This window comes from Myotis brandtii, unplaced genomic scaffold, assembly GCF_000412655.1.
Source record: "Myotis brandtii unplaced genomic scaffold, ASM41265v1 scaffold266, whole genome shotgun sequence".
Lineage (NCBI taxonomy): Eukaryota > Metazoa > Chordata > Mammalia > Chiroptera > Vespertilionidae > Myotis > Myotis brandtii.
In genome coordinates, this window is record NW_005360124.1 from 4,144,370 (window position 1) to 4,150,816 (window position 6,447).

The following is a 6,447-nucleotide window of genomic DNA, read 5'->3' on the forward strand; positions in this document are numbered from 1 at the left end:
GGGGCTTCCTGCTTTAAATCAGATGCAAGACTCATTAGCCCACAAGGACTTCATTATGATTCAGTTGATCTGCTTAGATTTGATCTTTTTCTGTCTTTGTTATTTATATTAAAAAAAACAACAACAGAAAATGGTGGTGGGTGAAGGGAATATTTGATAAAAATCAAACTTCAGGGGATTGGAAGGTTGTTCTGTGTGGCCTCTCCATCAGACAGGCGGGGCAAGAAGACATGTCCAAGGCTTAGATCTTTCACCCCAAGGTAATTAATTTCTAAGCACATTTTCCCTTCTATAGAGACATTAATCATGAAAATTAAAAAAAACACCTCACACCTAGCCAATTGTTATTTATCACTTTCCTGTGCTGCAGTGCTTAAAAAGTACTCACCAGGAATGTTTAAACTTTTCTTTTTTTTCCTCCCAGGACTAAGTCTGGGGCCAGACCTGTATATAAATATCACTATCACTATAGGGCAACGGTTCTCAACCTGTGGGTCGAGACCTCTTTGGCAGCCGAACGACCCTTTCACAGGGGTCGCCTAAGACCATTCTGCATATCAAATATTTACATTACGATTCATAACAGTATAAACATTACAGTTATGAAGTAGCAACGAAAATAATTTTATGGTTGGGTCACAACATGAACTGTATTTCAAGGGCCAGAAGGTTGAGAACCACTGCTATAGGGCAACAACTGCTTTGGTTGCCTATCCTATACTGTTCTGCCTTACTTTGCTTTAACCATCTCTACAAGATAAAGATGCAATCCCTTTCAGTGACTTGAATTGTCCTTAGAAGTCCGAATGGGCAAGTACTGCTTATTTTAGTCATTGTAGTGACTGGGAATCAAAGATCCAGAACTGAACATTTACATTGAAGGAAATCCACGGGGGCATTGTTGCTTTAAGGCATCTGATTATTTATCTAGCCACAACTGGTTCCTTCACTCTCGCACTCCACCCACATACCCACCTATCCCGTTTCCCCTTGTAACTCTACCTTGAAGATGAAACAAGTGAGGGCTAAACTAATTAACTAACCAGCAGTGATCTACAGCCTCAGCACCTTGGATTCCTGAAGATTTATCCCATTTCAAATTCATTGCTATTTCCCTCCAGGGAAATAAAGATTGCTGCCTATTAAAGATGGGGACAGAAAAAGGCACCTTCACTGGAGACAGCCTGTACAAGAAAATAATACTGTAATCATTCCCTCCAATCAGCTGAAAAGGATTAAATCTTCTGCTTCTAAAGTAATGTTCCAATTGAGCCTTGGGGAAGAATAATTCATGATTAGGGAGAAGGCTGGTCTAGCAAATGTGAACATTATGTCCATTACTTAAACACACTTCCTGGGCTGACTGCTAATGTACCCAAGGGACTCTCAGCCCCAGCAACTGATAGGCACAATGAAACAGGCAGACAAGGACAAGAAGTATTATCATCTGCATTCAACAGCACTACATAGACTCTACCACTGCTAAATCACTGCCTTTGGTAAATAGCCCAGATAACTCATTTTAATAGAAGAATTCTTCTCTTCTTTATGTGTATTAAACAACAGACTCTTATGAGCGGTGGCAGTGTATTGATTCCTGGGAAAGGCCGTGTGAATACCAATTCTGTAATTTATGCTGTTTTGTGGCTCTGGCTGTATTTGTTATGCATAGTGTATTAAACATTCAATAGCTCAATTTAATCTTTGCAGCCAAATTGCACAGCACATCATGCCAGATAGTGGTTGTTTCATATACACAGCCCATCTGCTTCCTGTTCTATAATTCATTCAGCAGGCAAAGTTTCTGGCAGCCTCAGGCTACCAGCATATATATATATATATATAATCTCCTTAGGGTACCAGAAGTGCTTGGCACTCCATTAGTTTTCCGGGTTTCGAGTACTCTGTATGAGCCTGGGTATTGCTCTGTGTGCATGAGCCTGGGTATGTGTTTCCACTTTTTATGAGAATTAAAGGTAGGAATAATTTGCTAAGTTCCATGTCCTCATTTGGACAAATTTTCATAAACTCATGGGGTTTTACAAAACCCAAAGAGAAAAACACACACATTAGAAATAAAACACAATGATCTTTCACCCTTGGGAACTTATCCATTGCAATAAAATGTGTTCTCTCGACCATCCCTATCTAAATAGATTGATTTGTATCTTGTGGGGGAAAATAAATAAAACAAACCCCAAAGTACCATAAACTCTTGGCTTCTTTCACTGGATGTACCACTTGGGATTTGCTCTCTTATGGCAAATGTTTATTTTCCCTACAATCCCCTCCTCTCTTGGAGGCCTGCCTCTGTCTCTTAGTGTCGATGGTAACTTTGTCCTTTCCTCATCTCCACTTTCTATTTGCTTTTAAAGAAGCCAGTGCCTAAATATTGCCCACTGGAAAACTACATTTGCAGTTTATTGAAGTCTTTCTGCAACTTGCAGTACAAATGCTTGATTTTCAGAGCATTTTATGTCCTTTATACCACACACAGGGGACATGGACCACCCTGGATTTTGGGTGATCATTTTACACCTATTTGGGAAAAGTGACCAAAGAAGCCATCTAATCCACTGGAGGTACAGCCTCTGAGAGCAGAAGTAGATCATCCATTCCAGTGACCTCATTTTACAGGTAATAACAGCCAACACTTGTGTAATGCTTTATGGCAAGGTCAAATACACAGTTGCCAATGGGACCCAGTGTGGTCTCTCCAAAGCCTAAAGCTTGAAGCCCGCCTGGTGAGGATGGTGGGGAATTGGAGTACCCATGCCTGAGTCCACTGAAGGCAGCTGATGCAGAGCCACAGAGCCTTGTGTTTCCAAATCTTTCTGTTTTTCAAGAGAAGCTGGAAATCTGGATTTTTTTTAAAAAATGAGATTTTTAAAAAATGTTGGCATTAAATGATATGATATTATATTTTTTTAAAACACTGCATGGGCAAAACAAAACACATCTGTAGGCCTGCCAGAGCATATGGGCCTCCAGTTTGCACACTGTTTTAGAGTATATGCCACCCTATTCCCTACATTCTTGCTATATTTTCCTGATAGGACACTGAGTTCTAGGAAGTTAGGGTCTTGCCCGAGTTTATGCTACAAGTGATGGGGAAGAGTTGGGGCCAGGATTAAATATCTCGTCATTTACTCCAGTGCTCCCGTGACATAGCTATGTTTTCCCCTATGGTGTACAAAGATTCACCCAGCATTCCTTTTCTAGTAAATTGGGAACTTTTCTTTATAGTAGCGAATTCCACTGTATTTCTGTTTTTAACATTCCCTCTCTGGTATTCCAATCATTAGCACATACTCTTTTGGTTTGATTCATCCCTACCTTTCTTTAGGATTCTCTGGATAAACGGTATGTCCAACAAGTACAACTCATGATGCAAGCAAAACCCTTAATGCTTTATTTATCCCATTGTCCTTAACAATTATTCATTGGTGATAACCTCCCTGCCCTTTTATTGGGGGAAGGGGGGCCGCATAATTTTATGGTTTTATTAACACAAACACAATGTGTATACAATCTGCCTATTAGTTTCTTTGCTGTGCTGCCTGGCATTGGGATTGGTGACTCTGATGGCCGGCTGGGCTGCTCTTTCCACGCGGCTTTGCATTCATGGAGGGGTCGTGAACAACTTTAGCACAGTAAGATTTGTTGCACACCACAGCACTACTCCATGACTTTGTGAACCAGGAACTTCTGGAAGCCATTGGGCAATATGTGCTTTGTGTTCTTGTTGCTCCCATAACCAATGTTGGGCATCGAAATCTAGCCCTTGAATCTTCTGTGCACCACCTTGTCAGTGCCTCTAGGTTTCTGCCAGTTCTGCTTAATTTTGACATAATGGTCAGACTGGTGCCAGATAAACTTCTTGGTCCTCTTTTTGACCACCTTAGGCTTCCTGAGAGGTGTGAGGGCAGCCATGATGCCAAGTAGGAGATGGCTGCCACCTCCACAAGCAGCGCCGAGGATTAGAAGGGAAGTTGTTGCAGGAGGCCTGATGGATAATCTCCCATCTTACTTCCTCTCCCCCACCATAAAAACTACACAAACCATAGACTTTTCTTCACTAATAGACAGCCATAATTCCTTTGTGTTGCAAACAGGATTCTGATGTAGTAATTTGAATGTTCAGACCTGAGGAGTAATCAAAACATCCAACCTGACTCATTTCTGGTAGGAAAATTTATGAGTGACCTCTAGTGACCCCTAGTTTTATATAATTCTCTTCCCTTTGAGTGTAAGTGAAATCTAGAAAGATGATGATATACTACATTCTCATGATTATGTTACTTGATATGGCAAAAGGGAGATTATCTTGGTGGGTGAAACCTAATCACATAAACTATTTATTTATTTATTTATTTATTTATTTATTTATTATTTTTAATATATTTTTATTGATTTCAGAGAGGAAGGGAGAGGGAGAGAGAGATAGAAACATCAATGATGAGAGAGAATCACTGATTGGCTGCCTCCTACACGCCCCCAACTGGGGATTGAGCCCACAACCTGGGCATGTGCCCTGATCAGGAATCAAACCGTGGTCTCCTGGTTCATAGTTTGCTGCTCAACCACTGAGGCACACCAGCCTGGCATATGAACCATTTAAAGCAGAGTTTTCTTTCGCTGGTAGTAGAAGGGAAAGTAAGAGAAAGCCTAAGAGGGATTCCATGTGCTCTGTCAGCTTTGTAGATAGATGAAGCCACATGCAAGAACTAGAGAGACATAGGAGCTGAGAGCGCCTACAGGCCAACAGCTAGGAAATGGGATTTCATATCTATAACCACAAGGAACTAAATTCTGCCAATGATCCAATAAGTTTGGAAGTGGGGTCTTTTCCAGAACCTCAAGATTAGAAGCTAGCTGGCTAACACTTTGATTTTAGTCTTGTAAAACACTAAGCAGAAAGCCCAGCTGAGATTAAACCCTTATCAGAGATAACATTGGCAAATATGTTCTCCCATACAGTGGGGCTTTCTTGTTGTTTTGTTGATGGTTTCTTTTGCTGTGCAGAAGCTTTTTATTTTGATGTAGTCCCATTTGTTTATTTTCTCCTTAGTTTCCATTGCCCCCCGAGCTGTATCGGTAAAGATATTGCTACGACATATGTCTGATATTTTGCTGCCTATAGCTTCTTCTACGATTTTTATGATTTCCCATCTTACGTTTAAGTCCTTTATCCATTTTGAGTTTATTTTTGTGTATGGTGTAAGTTAGTGGTCTAGTTTCATTTTTTGCATGTATCTGTCCAATTTTCCCAACACTATTTATTGAAGAGACTATCTTGACTCCATTGTATACTCTTGCTTTTTTTGTTAAATATTAATCGAGCATAATGGCTTGGGTCGATCTCTGGGTTCTCTGTTCTGTTCCATTGATCTACTAGTATATGTCTGTTCTTGTGCTAGTACCAGGCAGTTTTGAGAACAGTGGCTTTGCAGTATAGTTTGATGTATGGTATTGTGATCCCTCCAACTTTGTTCTTCTTTCTTAAGGTTGCTGCAGCTATTCGGGGTCTTTTTTTATTTCAGATGAATTTTTGGAGAGTTTGTTCTAGGTGTTTGGAGTATGCTGTTTGTGTTTTAATGGGGATTGCACTGAATCTATAGATTGCTTTGTGTAGTATGGACATTTTAATGATACTGATTCTTCAGTCCATGAACACAGTATATTATTCCATTTGTTTATGTCTTCCTCTATCTCTTTCTTCAGTGCCCTGTAATTTTCTGAGTACAGGTTTTTTTACCTCCTTGGTTAAATTTATTCCTAGGTATCTTAATTTTTTTGTTGCAATGGTAAATGGGATTGTTTTTTTAGTTTCTCTTTCTGTGAGTTCATTGTTGGTGTATAAAAAGCCATAGATTTCTGGGTGTTAATTTTGTATCCTGCTACTTTGCCAAATTCATTTATTAGTTGTAGTCATTTTTTGATGGAGTCTTTAGGGTTTTCTATGTCCAATATCATGTAATCTGCGAATAATGACAGTTTTACTTCTTCTTTTCCAATTTGGATGCCTTTTATTTCTTCTTCTTGTCTGATTGCTATGGCTAGCACTTTCCGTACTATGTCGAACAGGAGTGGTGAAAGTGGGCAACCCTGTCTTGTTCCTGTTCTTAGGGGAAATGGTTTTAGTTTTTGCCCATTGAGTATGATGATGGCTGTAGATTTGTCATATACGGCTTTTATTATGTTAAGGTATCATCCCTCTATTCCCACTTTGCTGAGAGTTTTTATCAGGAAAGGGTGTTGGATTTTGTCAAATGCCTTTTCTGCCTCAATTTATATGATTATGTGATTTTGTCTTTCAGTTTGTTTATGTGATGTATCACGTTTATTGATTTGCGGATATTGTGCCCACCTTACATTCCTGGAATAAATCCCACTTGATGGTACATCTACACAATGGAATACTATGCTGCTGTAAAAAAGAAGGAA

At 39.7% G+C, this 6,447-nt stretch overlaps 1 pseudogene; it reads right to left on the bottom strand.

Moving 5' to 3' along the window:
• Nucleotides 1–3,505: 3,505 nt before the first annotated feature.
• Nucleotides 3,506–3,933, bottom strand: LOC106726438 (annotated as a pseudogene).
• Between the last annotated feature and the right edge of the window lie 2,514 nt (nucleotides 3,934–6,447).